The 21,167-nt window shown below is 34.9% G+C and overlaps 2 long non-coding RNA genes across 2 annotated transcripts; both read right to left on the reverse strand.

Moving 5' to 3' along the window:
* Positions 1 to 13,035: 13,035 nt before the first annotated feature.
* On the reverse strand, positions 13,036 to 13,701 carry LOC113320538. Its single transcript, XR_003346163.1, has 2 exons — positions 13,515 to 13,701; positions 13,036 to 13,438 (listed from the first exon to the last, which is right to left on the reverse strand). It is a non-coding gene; the product is annotated as an uncharacterized LOC113320538 (long non-coding RNA).
* Positions 13,702 to 13,806: 105 nt separating this feature from the next.
* LOC113321674 lies at positions 13,807 to 14,851 on the reverse strand. Its single transcript, XR_003346829.1, has 3 exons — positions 14,254 to 14,851; positions 14,037 to 14,122; positions 13,807 to 13,951 (listed from the first exon to the last, which is right to left on the reverse strand). It is a non-coding gene; the product is annotated as an uncharacterized LOC113321674 (long non-coding RNA).
* Positions 14,852 to 21,167: the final 6,316 nt, after the last annotated feature.

Genomic DNA, 21,167 nt, shown 5'->3' on the forward strand with positions numbered 1-21,167 from the left:
TTCAATTCCTTGTCTAGTTCAGTAACGGTAAAGATTTGATGGAGTATATTTTAACCAAGAAACTGAACTTCCAGTTAGCAGCGCCTTGAACCAAATCTTCAGTTGTAATATCAGGGAGCTTTAGAGATTTCAATCTGCTGGAAAACAGAGAACTTTCCATGTCTTGGAACTGAGAAAAACTATGCTTTATTGAGAGAATAAAAGAAAGGTTTTGTGTCTCAGAGTAATTTGTATACAGAGAAGGAGAAGAAACGATAAAGAATCAAGTAATATAAAATTGGTGGCCGTTGTTTTCATGACTGAATGTTGGACACTTGTTTGATTTCTTCTTAATTATGTAAAACCTAATGATAGAGGTATGACGGCAGTTGGACCTTAAATTTGCCATAAGCGTGGGAGAGAAACGTCAGGGATAATTAGGGTGATAAATGATTATAAAGAGTATAGAGAAATCCGCAGTAGAATAAAGCAAATCTACACTTAAAGAAGGAGTGCTGAATCAACTTGGGTTCGGATGATAAGGAAAAAGTCAGGCAAAACCACTCTAACTCTTAAAGCCATCATCCAAGAGCACCACCGACCTAATAAGAATAAATAGAATATTGATTAGAAAGATCTGATTTAAAACTATATGATAGAGAAAGAATAGATTAAAAAATGCAAAATATTAAAATCTGATCCGACTAAAGAAGATTGGTAGGAAATTTGAACAAGGTTTACAGTGAGTTAACTCCGAGTTCTTATCCCTTTTCTACTAAATACTAATGTGGATTTGTTCGTCTGATCCCTTGTGAACTCTTATTTTGATGTGTTGTATTTTTTGTTTCTTGGTCCTTTGCTTCTTATTATCAAGGGTGATTTACTCATAGTGATTATTCGCCAAAAATAACCTTAATTTTATTCATACGATTGCAAAAAAAAGAAAAAAAAAGAAATTTGCAAACACCATCAGCACAATCAAAGTTTCAAAGAAGAATTTTACTAATAATGCGCCGGTAAGAGTATTGTTTTAACCTTTTATCATTGTCGAAATTTTTACATAGCACTGCTGGTGAATGGATGAATAATTCTCTAATTGTTCTTTTCTATTATGGCTTTTCATAGTTTGTTGAGCTCCTATCCGTCGCAATGCTACTGCTTTTCAAAGAGTTATATTTTGTATTTGGGACATCCTTCAAGGTGCTAATTAGCTTGCCTCAAATGCGTAGGAGAACCAGCTTAAGTGTGGGATAGCAAGTAATTTCTTTTTGCGGGTTGGTTTGAATCCTTAATGTTTTGAAATCCTTAATGTTTTGAATCCTTGATGTTTTGAAATCATAGTCTAGTGATGGTGACTCAGACTTATGAAGATGGACTGTTATCTTGTTGCAAAGTTGGTGGAGCTTCATCAACTTTCTTTGTTTTCCTTGGGAATGTTAAGGTGGATTATGGAGATGTAGAATTGGTTTCCTACCAAAAAAAAATTGCCAAGGGGAAAGTAGAAATGAAAGTTTGATATTTTGAAATGCACAAGGTTCTAAAGTTTCAGATAGTACTTTCTACTGTACTGAGTCAGTTTTGTTTTTGGACTTTCTAGCAAGCATTCCGCTGACAAGGCATTTGAATGTTGTAATCACCAGATATTAAGCTTGATCAGTGATCACAAGTACCTCATATGCGAAGTTGGTGGTAATCTCAATTTGATAGATTATGTATTGAATCCGAATAAAAAAACGGGCAACATCCCTTGTAGAAAATGACTCATTCTTCTTTTGTTGCACTTCAAGCAAATCTCTGAAAAGAGAAATATATCCAAAGATGTGCAACTTAAACCATTGACTGTTTCAGGTCGGTGCTGATGGTGGACAGTCACGTGTCACGGAGTTGGCACTTGGCAGGAATCCAAACAACTGGATGGAAATATTCACAGAATGCAGTCATATGCACTGTTGAACATACTGCTGAAAACCAGTGCGCGTGGCAGAGGTTCTTTCCTTCAGGTCCAATTGAACTTTTACCAATTGGTGACAATTTCAGGAATATTGTATGGACTATGAGCCCTGCCGAAGCCTTTGATCGTAAAACGACGTCTGAGGACAATTTTGTGAGGGAAGTAAACAAGGCTCCAGACTATGGGTATGGTCCTCATCCTCAGACAGGTTTACTTGATAAAGATGAAAAATGTTCTTGGGAGGTGCCACCAAAAGTAGTGAAAGTAGTCTCTGAAAGAATGACGTTTCCACTATTTATCATACAAAAATCTCTATGGCTGGCTACGTTACTCAAGAAGCCTTCAATGCTGCTATTACCAAGCTTACCGATCTTATTACTGCAAGGAATACTGCTAGTGCTTCAATTAATACCAATATTTCTACCATAAATACAAATATTGCTACGGTTTCTGATAACCTAACTAAGCTAGAGAAAACTTGCTTTACTCAGTTTGAAAATTCTGAGAAGAAGATTGAAGATATTCATCTGATTTTCGACAAGTTTGTAACAACTCTTAAGATTGATGATGAAGAAACCTTAAAACTACTGGATGAAGCTAAGAAACAATCATCTTCAATAAAGAATCCGTTTGTCAAGAAGGATGATATTCCTGATGACATTATGCACAAGATAAAGAGAACCTTACAACATGAAGGATTTATTGGTTATACTCCCAAAAAAAGTTCCCTATGCACAACAATGATGATGACGACCTTGAAGAAACACAGCAAGAACAACTTTGGATCGATGAAAAAAGGCTCAAATCACCACAAAATCCTTATAGTTCTTTACCAGAATACAAGTTGAAAGCTGACTCTCCAAGTTTTAATGGCAGTTTTAAAATTGAAGAACTCTTAGATTGGTTTTATGAGGTTGAGGCTTTCTTTCAGTTCATGGAGATTCCAAATGATTCTAAAGTTAAATTTATTGCATATAAGCTTAAAGGAGGTGTCGCTGCTTGGTGGGAAAACCTCAGTGAAGTCAGAGTTCTTTCTTCAAAACCTCATATTCGTACTTGGAAACAAATGCGCAAGTTATTACGAGCTAAGTTTCTTCCTCAGGATTACAAATAACAATTGTTTGTTAAACTTCAAAACTGTAGACAAGGAGCACGTCTAGTAGAGGAATATGTAGCAGAATTCTATAATCTTCTTGCTCATAATCAGCTAAAGGAGACGGAAGAACAACTGGTATCAAGATTTATTGAAGGTTTGAATATTCTTATTCAATAGGGAATAGTTCAATCAGTTTTCACAATGGTTGAAGCTATACAACAAGCTATAAAGGTGGAAAGGCGTGTCCTTAATACTTCCAGACAACCAACTCCTCGCCAAGCTCGTTATCAACATTACTATAAACCTACCAAACCATTTAACTATTCTTATAGTTACCAGGATGAAAAGGGATCAACAATCGTTGCTGATCCATATTCACAAGGTTCAACTGTCTTTGTTGATCCACATGACAGAAGTGCAAACCAACCATACAAGCAACAACCAGTGAGTTTTTATTTTGATCAGCCGACTTTTACCCCAAATACTTCACCTATATTACCATCTCCTATTGAGCCTCAAGCCATTCCACAACATCAACCTAAGTCAGCAAGCGTCAGATTTTCTAATAGGATGCAAAATCAGTTTCCACCTCCAAACAAGCATACTAATATTTATTCGAAATATCGTGGAGATAAATGCAATCAACTTGGTCACTCTTCAGCTGACTGAAGGCGCTTTACTGGTTTCATTGGAGATACTCAGCACAAACTGATTCAAAGGATGTTGAAATTTTTGACGCTGATGCAGATGAAGAAGCTGAAGATATTGATTTACATGCGTCTTATGGTGAACACTTTGTTGGAATGATTCTACCACTCATGCTTACTGAACCATGTTATTCTCAAAGACATAATATATTCAAAACCAAGTGCTTTATAGGAGGCAAAGTCTGTGATATGATCATTGACAGTGGAAGTGTCGACAATTACATTGCATCTGTTGTTGTCGATAAGATGGGTTTACCAACTACACCACATCCTACTCCTTATTCTGTAGGTTGGGTGAATAGTTCATCTTCACAGAGGATTACTCATCAGTGTGTTCTTAAGTTTTCTTTTGTTGGATATGAAGAATCTGTGCTCTGTGATGTTATCCATATGACTGCAACTCATCTTCTACTTGGAAGACCATGTCAATATGATGTTAGAGCAGTTCACAACTGTTTTGAGAACACTTATACCTTTTACAAAGATGGTAAACGAGTAACTTTATTTCCTTCCAAGTCTTCTTCAGTATTTAAGGAACATATTGATTCCAAGACTACTGCTTTGGTGGCTACTATCTCTCGCTCTTTACATTCAACTCACACTTTGAGTTCTCATGAAGACACCAAACCTATAGTACAAGTTCCTTCTCAGGTACAACCTTTATTATCTAAATATCATGCATTATTTCCTGAAGAATTACATGTGAGTTTACCACCTTTTCGAGATGTTCAACATTGCATTAATCTTATTCCTGGAGCTTCTTTACCTAATCAAACTCATTATAGGTTAAATCCTACTGAACATGAAATTTTACAGGGTCAAGTTAATGATTTATTAACTAAAGGATTAATTAGACCTAGTAATAGCCCTTGTGCTTGTCCTGCTTTTCTGGTGCCTAAAAAAGATAATGGATGGAGAATGTGTATCGATTGCAGAGCTTTGAATCGTATAACCATTCCTTATAGGTTTCCCATTCCTCGTATTGAGGATATGATTGATCTTTTAGCAGGGTCTATTATTTTCACTAAACTTGATCTTCGCAGTGGTTATCATCAGATTAGAATCAGAATTGGAGATGAATGGAAAACTGCTTTCAAAACGAGAGAGGGATTATATGAATGGCTTGTTATGCCTTTTGGTTTGTCTAATGCTCCTACCACCTTTATGAGGCTCATGAATCATATTTTACAACCGTTTCTGAGCAAGTTTGTCATTGTGTATTTTGATGACATATTAATTTTCAGCGGAAGTGCAAAAGAGCATATTAATCATCTTTCTCAGGTGTTCAAAGTTTTGTATGACAATTCTTTGTTTGTGAACTTGAAGAAATGCACATTTATGTCAGCTGAAGTTACTTTCTTGGGATATATTATCTCTTCCAACGGTATTCATATGGATCCTTATAAAGTTCAAGCTATTATGGATTGGCCTGTTCCTACTTGTGTTAAAGAGGTGAGAAGTTTTCATGGATTAACTTCTTTTTATAGGCGTTTTCATGCGATATTTCAGCACCATTGTTGCACCTCTTACTGATTGTTTGAAGAAGGAAAAATTTATATGGACTGAAGAGGCTGATAAAAATTTTAATACTCTGAAAGAAAAACTATGCTCAGCTCCTATACTTGCACTGCCTGACTTTTCCAAGCCTTTTCAAGTTGATTGTGATGCTTCTATTATTGGACTTAGAGCAGTTGTATCCCAAGAAGAGCATCCAGTTGCTTATCATAGTGAAAAGAACTCTGAGACACAAAAAAAACATATGAACTGGAATTACTTGCACTTGTACAAGCTCTTAAACAATGGCATACTTATTTGGTTCATCGAGAGTTTGTCATTAATACTGATAATCATGCTTTGAAGTATCTCCAAACTTCAGCAAAGGTTAATCGTATGCATGATAGGTGGTTATCCACAATTAACAAGTACACCTCTTCTGTCAAACATAAAATTGGGAAGCTTAATCAAGTTACAGATGCACTGAGTAGACATCGCCATCTTTTAGCAACCATTAAGAATGAGAGTTTTGCTTTTGATTATATCAAAGAGATTTATGCTGAAGATGCTGACTTTAAGTCACTCTGGGAACAATGCAGTTCTTTGGTTCATGGAGTTGATGACTTTATCATTCAAGATGACTTCTTATTTAAAGGTAATCATCTTTGCATTCCTAATGGCTCTTTACGTCTTCATTTAATACGTGAACTGCATGGAAGTGTACTTGGTGGCCATTTTGGCAAAGATAAAACTATTGCACTTGTAGAGGGAAGCTATTATTGGCCTTCACTTAAGCGTGATGTACAAAAATACGTTATGAAATGCATGGTTTGCCAACAAGCTAAGGGTACTATTCAGAACACTGGACTTTACACTCCTTTATCAATTACAGAAGCTCCATGGGTGGATATTAGCATGGACTTCATTATTGGTTTACCTAGAATAGCTAGAGGTAATGATTCGGTGATGGTTGTTGTGGATAGATACTCCAAGATGGCTCATTTTATAGCCTGCAAAAAGTCTACAGATGCTTCAAATGTTGCATCTTTATTTTTCAGAGAGATAGTTCGATTGCATGGCATTCCTAAGTCTATTACTTCTGATCGAGATGCAAAATTTTTGAGCTATTTCTGGAAGACTTTATGGATGCGTTTGGGAACTAGTTTGCAGTTCAGCACTACTCCGCATCCTCAAACAGATGGGCAGACTGAGGTTGTGAATCGTTCTTTGGGCAATTTGATTCGAGCCAAATGCATTGATAACAGCAAACAATGGGATATATTGCTGCCTCACGTGGAGTTTGCATTGAACACTTATATAAACAGATCTACAGGTAAAATTCCATTTGAAATTGTTTATTCTAAGGTACCTAATCATGTACTAGACTTGGTTGTATTTCATAAGTTACTTAAATCCAATGTAAAAGTTGATAATATGTTGAAGCAAGCTTCTCAACTACATCATGAGGTAAAAACAAAGCTTGAAGAGTCTAATGCTAAATACAAGGATGCTGCAGATAAGCATAAAAGATTCAAAACTTTTCAAGAAGGAGAGCTGGTAATGATTCATCTACGGAAGGAAAGATTTCCAGTTGGTACTTATAACAAGACTAAGACGAATAAGTAAGGCCCTTTCAAAATCCTGAAAAAAATCAGTGACAATGCATATGGCATTGATCTGCCCAAGGAATGGAACATTTCTAATGTGTTCAATGTTCAAGAGATTTTCACTTTTCATGGTGATAATAACCTATTACTTGTTTCAAGCAACTCAGAGACGAGTTTTTCTCAAGAAGGGGGGACTAATGTAGGACATCTACCTGTTTTCGATGTATCAACTGTCCCAGTTGATCCAATTGTTCCGTATCAACAATGACAGTTGATCCCTTTATGTCGTATCAACTTTCACAGTTGATCCCTTTATGTCGTATCAACTTCCACAGTTGATCCCTTTGCGCTGTATCAACTTTCACAGTTGATTCATTGGTTTACTCGTGTTACAAGTCTAGAACTTCTTATATTAGAGTTTCTTTATTTCTTCTTTTAGAGTTTTATTATTTTAGGTTCTTTTCATGCCTATATAAACAGGCTTATTAAGTTCTTGTAAGATACACATTATTATTATTATCAAAAGGACTCTTTCTGAGCAAACATATCTTTCTCTTCTTTTAAACCTCATTGTTCTTCTATTTCTCATCCTTTTCTTCCCTTCTCAACACCTGCAATCTCCGTATTTCCTTCTTCTCTTATTAAACTACATTACAAAACCAAGTGCTTTATAGGAGGCAAAGTCTGTGATATGATCATTGACAGTGGAAGTGTCGACAATTACATTGCATTTGTTGTTGTCGATAAGATGGGTTTACCAACTACACCACATCCTACTCCTTATTCTGTAGGTTGGGTGAATAGTTCATCTTCACAGAGGATTACTCATCAGTGTGTTCTTAAGTTTTCTTTTGTTGGATATGAAGAATCTGTGCTCTGTGATGTTATCCATATGACTGCAACTCATCTTCTACTTGGAAGACCATGTCAATATGATGTTAGAGCAGTTCACAACTGTTTTGAGAACACTTACACCTTTTACAAAGATGGTAAACGAGTAACTTTATTTCCTTCCAAGTCTTATTCAGTATTTAAGGAACATATTGATTCCAAGACTACTGCTTTGGTGGCTACTATCTCTCGCTCTTTACATTCAACTCACACTTTGAGTTCTCATGAAGACACCAAACCTATAGTACAAGTTCCTTCTCAGGTACAACCTTTATTATCTAAATATCATGCATTATTTCCTGAAGAATTACATGTGAGTTTACCACCTTTTCGAGATGTTCAACATTGCATTAATCTTATTCTTGGAGCTTCTTTACCTAATCAAACTCATTATAGGTTAAATCCTACTGAACATGAAATTTTACAGGGTCAAGTTAATGATTTATTAACTAAAGGATTAATTAGACCTAGTAATAGCCCTTGTGCTTGTCCTGCTTTTCTGGTGCCTAAAAAAGATAATGGATGGAGAATGTGTATCGATTGCAGAGCTTTGAATCGTATAACCATTCCTTATAGGTTTCCCATTCCTCGTACTGAGGATATGATTGATCTTTTAGCAGGGTCTATTATTTTCACTAAACTTGATCTTCGCAGTGGTTATCATCAGATTAGAATCAGAATTGGAGATGAATGGAAAACTGCTTTCAAAACGAGAGAGGGATTATATGAATGGTTTGTTATGCCTTTTGGTTTGTCTAATGCTCCTACCACCTTTATGAGGCTCATGAATCATATTTTACAACCGTTTCTGAGCAAGTTTGTCATTGTGTACTTTGATGACATATTAATTTTCAGCGGAAGTGCAAAAGAGCATATTAATAATCTTTCTCAGGTGTTCAAAGTTTTGTATGACAATTCTTTGTTTGTGAACTTGAAGAAATGCACATTTATGTCAACTGAAGTTTCTCTTCCGACGGTATTCATGTGGATCCTTCTAAAGTTCAAGCTATTATGGATTGACCCGTTCCTACTTGTATTAAAGAGGTGAGAAGTTTTCATGGATTAGCTTCTTTTTATAGGCGTTTTCATGCGATATTTCAGCACCATTGCTGCACCTCTTACTGATTGTTTGAAGAATGAACAGTTTATATGGACTGAAGAGGCTGATAAAAGTTTTAATACTCTAAAAGAAAAACTATGCTCAGCTCCTATACTTGGACTGCCTGACTTTTCCAAGCCTTTTCAAGTTGATTGTGATGCTTCTATTATTGGAATTGGAGCAGTTTTATCTCAAGAAGGACATCCAGTTGCTTATCATAGTGAAAAGAACTGTGGGACACAGAAAAAGTGGTCTACATATGAACTGGAATTACTTGCACTTGTACAAGCTCTTAAACAATGGCATACTTATTTGGTTCATCGAGAGTTTGTTATTAATACTGATAATCATGCTTTGAAGTATCTCCAAACTTCAACAAAGGTTAATCGTATGCATGATAGGTGGTTATCCACAATTAACAAGTACACCTTTTCTGTCAAACATAAAAGTGGGAAGGTTAATCAAGTTACATATGCACTGAGTAAACGACGACATCTTTTAGCAACCATTCATAATGAGAGTTTGCTTTTGATTATATCAAAGAGATTTATTCTGAAGATGCTGACTTTAAGTCACTCTGGGAACAATGCAGTTCTTTGGTTCATGGAGTTGATGACTTTATCATTCAAGATGGATTCTTATTTAAAGGTAATCTTCTTTGCATTCCTAGTGGCTCTTTACGTCTTCATTTAATACGTGAACAACATGGAAGTGGACTTGGTGGCCATTTTGGCAAAGATAAAACTATTGCACTTGTAGAGGAACGCTATTATTGGCATTCACTTAAGCGTGATGTACAAAAATACGTTATGAAATGCATGGTTTGCCAACAAGCTAAGGGTACTGTTCAAAACACTGGACTTTACACTCCTTTTACCAATTCCAGAAGCTCCATGGGTGGACATTAGCATGGACTTCATTCGTAGTTTACCTAGAACATCTAGAGGTAATGATTCAGTGATGGTTGTTGTGATAGATACTCCAAGATGGCTCATTTTATAGCCTGCAAAAGTCTACAAATGCTTAAAATGTTGCATCTTTATTATTCAAAGAGATAGTTCGATTGCATGGCATTCCTAAGTCTATTACTTCTGATCGAGATACAAAATTTTTGAGCCATTTCTGGAAGACTTTATGGATGCGTTTGGGAACTAGTTTGCAGTACTACTTCACATCCTCAAACAGATGGGCAGTCTGAGGTTGTCAATCGTTCTTTGGGCAATTTGATTCGAGCCAAATGCATTGATAACAACAAACAATGGGATATATTGCTGCCTCACATGGAGTTTGCATTCAACACTTCTACGAACAGATCTATAAGTAAAACTCCATTTGAAATTGTTTATTCAAAGGTACCTAATCATTTACTAGACTTGGTTGTATTTCATAAGTTACTTAAATCCAATGTCAAAGCTGATAATTTGTTGGAGCAAGCTTCTCAACTACATCAGGAGGTAAAAACAAATCTTGAAGAGTCTAATGCTAAATACAAGGATGTTGCAGATAACCATAAAAGATCCAAAACTTTTCAAGAAGGAGAGCTGGTAATGATTCATCTACGGAAGGAAAGATTTCCAGTTGGTACTTATAACAAGACTAAGATGAAGAAGTACGAGCCTTTCAAAATCCTAAAAAAAATCAGTGACAATGCACATGTCATTGATCTGCCCAAGGAATGGAACATTTCTAATGTGTTCAATGTTCAAGAGATTTTCACTTTTCATGGTGATAATAACCTATTACTTGTTTCAAGCAACTCAGAGACGAGTTTTTCTCAAGAAGGGGGTGACTGATGTAGGACATCTACCTGTTTTCAATGTATCAACTGTCCCAATTGATCCAATTGTTCCGTATCAACAATGACAGTTGATCCCTTTAGGCTGTATCAACTGTCACAGTTGATTCTTTGGTTTACTTGTGTTACAAGTCTAGAACTTCTTCTATTAGAGTTTCTTTATTTCTTCTTTTAGAGTTTTACTATTTTTAGGTTGTTTTCATGCCTATATAAACAGGCTTATTAAGTTCTTGTAAGACACACATTATTATTATCAATTATTATCAAAACGACTCTTTCATTGCAAATCTATCTTTCCCTTCTTTTAAACCTCATTGTTCTTCTGTTTCTCATCCTTTTCTTCCCTTCTCAACACCTGCAATCTCCGTATTGTCTTCTTCTCTTATCAAACTACGTTAGAATCATTGATGATGGCATTGCTGTAGGGACTGACATTGGAGAGGTATGTAATTGATCTTTGGAACTTCAATTACTTGGTTTTGAAATCGAGTTGTCTGCATTGATGGAAACACTTTTTCTCCTTTTCATGTATGCAGTTCTCTCTATTGAAGAAATTTGTCTGCAAATTTAATGATGATGGCTTTACTGGATAGCTTTCAATAGGCATACTCTATAGATCTTGGGCCTTTCAATATATTACGAGCTGCTGCATTCAGCGCAGTACAACATATTTCGCCACTAAAAAGGAATATAATTTCATATGCTACAGGTGAGCAAAAGTGGCCACTATTCTCTTGAGAGCTAGCTAGCAAATATGCTTGTAAGCTCTTCATATTTTGGACGGGCGTATACGTTTTAATTGTTACATTGTAAATAAACATAAACTAACTAGTTATTTCTCCTCTGCGGAAATTTATAAAGCTTCGGTAACAAGTTTGTTAATCATAGTATTCACTACCGAAGATGGGTTCGTCATCTGTTCCATACCCTGATTGCCGAATTGCAGTCATCAAATCACCGCCTAACGCTTCTTCATAAAGAATATCTTTCAGTTCCTCTGAAAATTCTTGCGGTTTCATCTCCTCTTTATTTAACTGAAGCTTTGCCAGATAATCTGCAGCTTTATTGTATTTTTTATAAACCTGACCGTAACTCCGAACAGAAGAGCTTTCAAACATAGCGAAATTATCCCTGATTTCCATAATGAGAGGATAAATATGTAGTTGCAAATCCTCGTCAGTACAATCATAAAAAAAGGTGACCTTTTATGCATCTCTTGCAAAAAATCTTGTGGGTTGAATTATGGTTTTCATCTTCACACCAACAAGGAGGCCATAAGGCGATATCAATGAAAAGGTGCGCAGACGTATGAACTATATAAATATCACGGAGCGCATACTTTATTGCGAGCTCTAAGCATCTATTTAGTGCCTGGAGCTCATGGTAAAGCTCTGAAACTTGTCTTTCTTGCGCAGCAGCAGCAGCAAGGAATGGCACACCAGTATAACGATTACGTATGATAACTCCATATCCTGCTTTTCTGTTCTTTCTAAAGAAACCATCAATGTTTATAACCATGGCAGCGGCGGTGAGTTTTCTATCCTCATCGTTACACTATGAAGCTACCCACTTCTGCTTATCCGTGTTCGTCTCTTCTTCAAAATCAAGAACGACTGGAGATTCATTAGAGGCAGCAGCAGCAGCAATTCGCCTCTTTTCTGCAATGATCGACTTGTTAATAATTTTCTTGACATATTTACTATGATATACTTTCCAATCACATCCATTTCCAGCGCCTCCCGTTTCCACATTGCATGTCAATTCTTTTGATTCACATGTAGTGGCATTACCACCATTAAGCGCATCTTCTTCTTCTTCTAATCTTCGATTCACGTCCCAACGTTTTTCCTCCTCGTCGTCATCATCAAGTATTGCGTATCGATTTCTTTTATGGATTGTTGAATGTTTCTTTAATATTTCATCCTCTGAACATCGGTCGGTTGTTATTATTAGATGATGAGCGGCTGTTTATTTAACTCCTACTCCTTGATCATCACCAGATCTTTTGTACCGAATCTTGCCTTTTAATTTTAATCTAAGATTTTCTACCGAATCCACTGATACACTATCATAATCTTCGTCAGAAATAATTTCATCGTATATGGGATCATAAATGTCTTCAAAAAACTCTGGTACCCTGCTGGTTAATTAATAAATTAAGGGTGAAATACGAATGTATCCCTTTTTTTTGAACTTTGCAAATGTATCCCTGTTTTGCCTGTTTTTTTGAAAAAACGGTAAACAGAAAGTTAGCTGCAGTTATCTGCCCGTCTACATTTTCCCACTTAAGAAGACATTTCAGTCCTTCAAATCACTGAGTTTCCTGGTTAACTCAGTTCGGTCAGATAGTTCATCTGTACCCTATTTTTTCAAAAAGAGAACGCTAAAATTAAAATGAATTCAAAAGATGAGCATGGAACGCGTAATAAGAATGTATTTGCGATCCTAAAAAGTACATAGATTGGAAAATTAGTACAATGCAACTTATAATATTTTTCTCATTGCCTGCCATATAATGATTTCAGAGTTGATCTCCATCTCTCAAAGCTTGTGCCTTCATGATTCTCTCCATGTTAGCAATCTAGCCATACTCTGAACGCTTTCTCCATGTTAGTAACCAATACAAAACAACTTTCTCAACTCTGAACGCTTCCTTAAACACCTTGCAAAGAAACTCAAACTTCTCCTTAAACGTCCAGCTTTCTCCTTTTCATCTTCAAACAAATATCAGCTCATATTGATATAAACTACAACAACACATTCACATGACACATCCGAGCTCATAAGGGACCAACTCACAGCCCGCAGCACCAAAATATCTGCCACAAATAGAAGAAGCACTACTGAGTCATTCACAAAACTCCTACAAGTAATCCAGAGAAGCATCATCATTACTATTCCTTTGCTTAATGGGTTCTTCCCTAACTTTTCTCGACGTGAAAACTCATTGCGCAACTATCACAACTGCAACCATTGTTTCCTCTCCTTACTGGCTTGTAAAACCATTCACTGAATATCCACAAACAACCATGAGAGTCATGGTTAGTCATGGCAAACAGTAAGCAAAACATTCCAAAACCACACCCATGTAGTGGTATTACCGTCATTAGGTATATCAACAGTACTTGTTGAATGTTTCATCATTTGCACATGTATCATTTATTAGATGACGACTAGCTGCTTCTTTAACTCCTCCTTGATCACCAGCAGATATTTTGTACCGGATCTTGAAATTTTCAAATGAATCTACTGATCCCCAATCATCCGAATCATACTCATTGATAAATTCATCGTATATGGGATCATAAATGTCTTCAAAAAACTCTGGTACCCTGCTGGTTAATTCTCCAATTAGTATTAGTAATAGTAAATAACAAAAACCAAAACAAAAGCAGGTCGATATATGTAATCATATACCTCTCTTGGTCTTGATACTTATAAGCTCTCTGATCATATCGTTTCTTTCGAATATTTATATTCCCCCTCCTCATCGTATTCAACAACTTCCAAAAAAAAAATAAAAAAAAAATTGGTCATTAAGAATAATGGTCAAGAAAATTAACATGCATGAATCTCGCCTTAAATTGCGACAAAGAAAATCATAAACTACTTGACTTAATATTTTGGGACTTACTTGAACAACCACCGGGGAACCACTTTGTTGAAATTGCGTGCGCTTAAGAAGCACCTACGGCAGCAGTGGCTTCACAGAATCGCAAGCACAACCTAATATATGATACGCAGATTGATTGATTCAATAAAAATCTAACCTCCAGATTCCTAACGATCGATCTTCATCATCAACGAAAACAAGAAACGTCATCTTCTGGAATGGAATCAATGGATTAACTTTTGATCTTTGCTTGTTTTTCCTCTCCAAATTATAGATTAGATTAAATCTTCTTGTTTCTTGTTTATGGAATAAGATCAATCATCTGTTTATCGAGAGAATCTATCACAATTTACTTCTTCTCTTTTTTAATGAGGAGGAGACTCGGCTTTTAATGATGAATGAACGAAACATGAAAAACGCGTATTGAATTGCATGTAATAAATTTGGCTTTAAATGGCTGACACCAACACACGCTTCTTAGACGTTGGTCGGCATGGCTTTTCAATTCCGTGAACACACGCTTAGAGCTTTTCCAATGGTTGTTGTATGTATTTCATATGTGGCAACACAAACAAGACATTTTTATTTCAAATTTTCCTTAAGTTTAGGTGAAAAAAGTTATTCATCTCCAATGGTGTTGTTTGTGATTATTTTCTTATTAAATGTAAATTTTATGTTGAGTCATTTTAAGATTTTATTAGATCTAAAAATGATTGTTTATTGTATTAGAATTAACTTTAGTAAATAAAATATATTTTTAATTTAAAAAAGCTGATTAGGATGATAGACAATGTCAAGGGGAATGTGGAAAACTAGACATTTCCCTTGACATTTTCTATCTAAAGTCATGCATACATTGATTTATGACATCCGGGTTGAAAATGATTTTAGAGAAAATGTATGTGCATCCTAGGTGAATTTTGACATTTATCTCCACACGCATGCCATTGGAGAAGCTCTAAGAACATTCGCAAGGAAGTGAGCACAGAATCAGACTCGCTCCCTTTGTCGTTTAATTTGGGCTTGACATGGGGCTTTTATGTTTTGGATTCAAGAAAACTGAACAATACATGTCTTATATAAAGGGGTGAGCAAAAACATCCAAATTTGGGGATTTTATTCAAACCAATCCGCATTTTGGAGGGTGGACACTCAATCTGTTCTAGAGAATGTAATGCGGGTGAACTTTTGAAACCGGTCGATTTCACAAGTTGGACGCGGGTGGAACATCAACCATCCGTTGGACACCCGACCCTAAGGATAATGTTAATAACTAGGGAATGACCGACACAGGCTATTTCACATTGTTTTAAGCAGGGGTGTTAGACATTCTTTAAAAGTTTGACTTGTTAATTTTTATCTTTTGTTTATGTCATGCAAGTAGGTAGTAAAAATAAGCTTTGTCTTTATGTCATCCATGTCAATATTTGATCAACAACAAAGATTGATTTAAACCTGTGGCATATTGTTATTCTGAATGTTAATCAACAAACAATCAAATTCATTCTTTAAAGCTTCCATCAGCCCACTCATTTTAGAAACTAAGGCCTTGCTTGGAAAAATTTATGATTATCTATTTATGGTTATAGATAATCATAAGTTGATAAATGATTCTGATATAATCATTTTTAAAATAAATATTCCCAAACACTTTTTTCAAACAATTGATTAACTTAGAATAATAATCTCAAAAAGGAGAGGAAAAAACAATAATCTAGGATTTTTTTTTAGTCCTATGTTGTTTTGTTGTCTCTCTCTTGATAGATTAGAGAAGATAAGAAGAAAAAATCCAATTTAAGTTTGTTAGAAAAAAATAATTGATTATAATAATTTCAAAACAACTTTTTTCTATTTACAAAAATAATGATTTTTTTCAATTATGATTAAAATAGTCAATTATTATAATGGTTACCAAACACATATAGAATCCATTATAATCTACATAATGGATTATGGCATGATAATCCATTAAAATACGGTTACCAAACATACCCTAATGCAAAACTCTGTCCACTTTTCATTTTTGTTTCTCTGATTATTATCACCCAATCTCATTTTCTTCTTATCACAAATTAGTTTCTCTTTTGTTTTATCTACATTTCCTTTCATTACAAAATAGCTTTTAATTTATTTATTTTCCATTTTTTTCCAGTTCTAATAATAAGATCAGATTCAATGGATCTGCTGCGCAACATCAAAAGAGCTAACCCATGGTAAACTTGGTATCCAAAATCTTACGATTGTTATTAAAAAGCAAAGATGATCAACCTGCTAATTTATCTCAAACATTGGCAAAAGATTTTTGAACTTAAAAATAATTATCAGCATCTTGTAGCAACCAATAGGAGTATACGATAGTCCGAAGACTTTGAACACAGAAAATTTTATCAAAGAAACCCTTCGAGAACACATACAATTTTGACAAAGAAACCCTTTGAAGTTCCCTCATCCGGTTACTCATCTTCTGATTCCCAGGTAATTAAGTTGTAATTTAATATCTACTCCCATCTTTACACAATAAACTATAGGAATAATAATATACCTTTAAAACAATCACGGACAATTTTCCACTTAACCTAAAAACTTGGATACTTCTCCAACCACTGCATGTTCTCAAGCATTACCCGAATAAGTCAAAACTGCATCTATTTTATTATATTTCGCATTGTAAATACTACTGGCTAGCTACCATTTTCCTTCTTACTGGGCAGGTACGTCATACTGACACTACAACCATGGAATGGATTTTTATTTGTTCAAGTTTGAGAGGTTAGTTACCAAGCAACACCAAGAAGAAACCACTGATAGACATTATACCAGACATTATACCTGTATCAGACACACTTTTAATGTTCGCTCGACTAAATTTGGTTTTGATCTGGATTTCAGACCAAATATAATCTGATATTTGGTTTTAGTCTGGTTTTTAATTTTTAATCCGTTCGACTGCATGTGGTTTCTGGACCAAAATTTTGGTTTTAGTCGTACGTTGTGATGCTCTAAGGGGCTTAATCCACAGTTGGAAACATCATTGGCCTCTTTGGAAACAGAATTAAGTTCATAGACATAAATGCATAGCTATTCAATTTCGTGCACATTCATTTTCAGACTTCAATAGAGCAATCGTTACAAAGTGTGCACCACCATAAGGCATTCGCCGAGTACAACGTTAGAAACTTTTGAGCAGTTGTTTCAGTATTCCATATATGTACTGGTGATAAACAAAGAAAAAAGCTATACAAAACTAGCACATATTTCAGTATTTCGCATACGTACTCATGGATCAAACAAAAAAAGTGGCAAAACTCTGAATAAAACAGAATCAGAAGAAGTTCTATCAGTACGTCATATACTTACTGCGTATTCATGAACTAAAAATCAACTGCATGTAAAGAAAAATTGATGAATCGATGAATATAACATAATCAAAGCACATATTTCGGTATTACATATACGTATTAATGTATCGAACCCAAAACCAGTGGAAAAACTCTGGATATAACCGAATCAAAACACATATTTCAGTATAATTTAATGAATCAACGAAAAAAATATAATCAAAACAATTTTATTTTAGAATCCCATATATATACTTCTGTATCAAACAAAAAAAGTGATGAAAATATAAATAATAACAAAATTGATTCAGCAGTTTTCAGTACGACATATATGTACTGCTGAATCATACAAATTAAGTGATGAATCCATGAGTAAAACAAAATCAAAGTCGATCTAAAACCTAATAAATTAATAAAAAACTGTAAATCATCAAAATCAGTTGGGAATACATCTATAACGCGATTACCAAAAAGTGATGAAAATATAACTAATAACAAAATTGATTCAGCAATTTTCAGTACGACATATATGTACTGCTGAATCATACAAATTAAGTGATGAATCCATGAGTAAAACAAAACCAAAGCCGATCTAAAACACTAATAAATTAATAAAAAAACTGCAAATCATCAAAATCAGTTGGGAATACATCTATAACGATTACCAAAAAGGAAAAAAAATATAAAACATCATGAAAATCGATTTGATCCTCATGATTCGGTTGAAAAAACAAATCAAAAAAAAAAAAACTAACAAAGAATCAAATAAGATGATTAGAAAACATACCTGGAACAAACAATCTTCAAAAACCATGTCGAGATTTCGAAGCTGCATCGAGAGGAAAGAGAGAAAAAAATGGATCTGAAAAAATGAGCTTGAGTAGAAATATGAAACTGATTATAAACCTCATAGAGAAGGGGTATTTCAGTGATTTTAAAAATGCACAGAAAAGGTCCCGCACGTGTATGGACCAGGGACTAAAAATTTGGGTCCAATTTTATTGTTTTCATTTTATTATGGACCTCCAGTTACTGGGCTTTAGTGGGTGGACCTGCCACTAACTAAGAACACCATAATAGTACATATAGGTAATTCCTACAATAGTAAAATATAATTTTTTATCAATAGTACAACTTAAGGTTTACTTAGCGACATAAAGCTAGATCAATAAAATTAAACTTGCCATTATGATTAATTACGATTAATTTTATCGGTCTAAGAAATAAGAAATAAATGTGATAACAATAATAAAATATTAATACAAAACGACTATGAAAAATTGTTAGCGGTTATTTACTTATATCAGGTCACATAATGAAATAAACACATAGATACATTGAAAATAACATTTGGATAATGGTTATAAAATTAAGTTAATTTTTTTTTTATATATATAGTATTAGTGTATTACAACAAAGTTAAAAATATCAGATATTATAAATTGACGTAAAATCGAATTGGGATTACTTATATTGATAAAATAAAATAAATTTTGACGATTAAATTTCTTAAAATGATGTGGACTATTTATATATTTTACAAAGTAAAATTTTAAGTTACACCAGTTATGATAAAAGTTTAGAGACTAATTAATCTTAATAAATTAATACTTAGTTAATCCAACACTGGGGAATAGTGAAGGTTGTGTTTTCTCTGTTCGTAGGAAGGCATTGTTAGGCTTGGCCAACCTTGACAGGGCAACTGCATTCGGAGATGACCAATCATAGAAGTTGATATGATTTTTAGAAAACCAATAATTATAAATTCAATTAGAACGATTCGTAGGAATCTCCCTTGTAATTAGAGACAGGTATTTCATAAAATAGAAATTAGTGTAAGAAAATTAGACTTCCCTACTTGATAGAAATTAAATCAGCGTAGTTGAACCTAGAACCACAAATTTTAGTTGTAGAAAGCCATATAGGTTTGTGCTTTGTTTTATATTGTTTGCGTTTAAGATAGTAGATAAGATTGTTCTATAAGGTGGGGAGTTTTTTTGAAGACCAAAAGGATGGTTTGATTTTCGAGGACGAAAATGTATAAGGTGTGGAGAATGTAAAGACCCTCCCTACTCGTCAATGCTATTAGACTAGTCAAGAGACGTCTTAGACGCTAATTAATTTAACAAAGATCTAGATACGAAATTACTACCGCTAGATAGATCTCGAAAAGTTATGCGGAATGGACTACTCGAACGTGTCATTCGGACGCTGGACGAAGAAGATATCATCGGATGAGTATGAAGGAAAGATTAGTCAGTTTATAGACAAACCGACTTGGCATCCCTTATCCATGGCGTGGGTGCCTCAGTAATGTGGTCATCCTTATCTGCACCATTTCGAGAAGATAAACCCTCGTTTCTCTTTCTATTTCTCTTCATTCTCCTTCTTCTTTCTTCCCTCTTCTTCTGTTCTTCGCCTCTGGCGATTCTCCGAGTTTTCTGAGGCTGTGAGATCACGAGAATTAGACAAGTTATCAAAGATGGTGGCTGGTGGTGGTGATTGATGTTTGTTGGTTTGGAGAAAAGAAGAAGAGATGATATTTGAAGGAATCAGAGGTTAGGGTTTAGAGATTAATTTCGAGGTCAGCGGTAAATTGATGGGTTAATCGGGATGTTGGTGGATGAGAATTAAGAGGGTCGATGTCAATTGAAGATGTAGAGTTGTTCTGATGGTAGAATTGAAGAACTAGGGTTCTACCATGATTGAACCAGTTGTAGTTTTAAAAGAGGGGGTTTGATTTGGAAGATACGGGTTGTGTGAGAAATGGGTTTTGTGTATTGAGAACAAAGAAGAACAATCTGTATTCAATTTCCGATTCACAGTCAAGAAATTAGGGTTAACCAAATGATCTGAGGATTCGACTAGTGATAAAGAAGAAAAAGATAAAGGATTTCATTGATTCGAGGACTTAGCAACTGATTCCTCAAATACAGTGAAGAATTGAATGAAGTTAGGGTTTAATTGAGAACTGGTGGTGTTGATTCGAAGATTAATTCAAGTCCAGAAGCTTGAGGTAATTGTTTTACTAAATTGATTTGAAAGAATTATTCATATTCATTGTAGAGTATTTATGAATACTTATGAAGCTAAGAATTGAGTTGATACGTAATGGAACTGTGATTGTGGATATGGAGATGGTGTTGAATTGTGAACAACAGCTGCAGGGAATGGTTGAATTCTTGTGGTGGTATGTGTGTGTGGTATGAGATGAGGTTGCAGGTGATGATAGTTTAGGTATGAGTTCTGTGTTGTATGAAAGTAGAATTTGGAGTTGTTATTGCAGAACTGGTGTTGGAGGTGGAAGTGTTAGGGGAGCTGTTATTGTAAATGGTGGTGGTGCAAGTTGTGTTTTTGGTGAGACTGCATACTCAGCTTGTGCTGGTGGAGTTAATAAGAATGTCAGAGGCTTGTTGGTGGAGAGATTGAATTAGTGTTGTGGATGTTGATGATTATGTAATGAAGTTGAAGTTCATGGAACCGCAGTTGCAGTTATGGTGATGTTGCTAGTGTATCTGTGGACGCAGGTGTTGGGAGTTGAGTTTTTAGTGAGTTGTATTAGTGCAGATTGAGTTAAGAATTGCTATGGAGGTGAAC

The sequence above is a fragment of the Papaver somniferum genome, chromosome 11, assembly GCF_003573695.1.
Source record: "Papaver somniferum cultivar HN1 chromosome 11, ASM357369v1, whole genome shotgun sequence".
In the NCBI taxonomy this organism is placed as follows: Eukaryota; Viridiplantae; Streptophyta; class Magnoliopsida; order Ranunculales; family Papaveraceae; genus Papaver; species Papaver somniferum.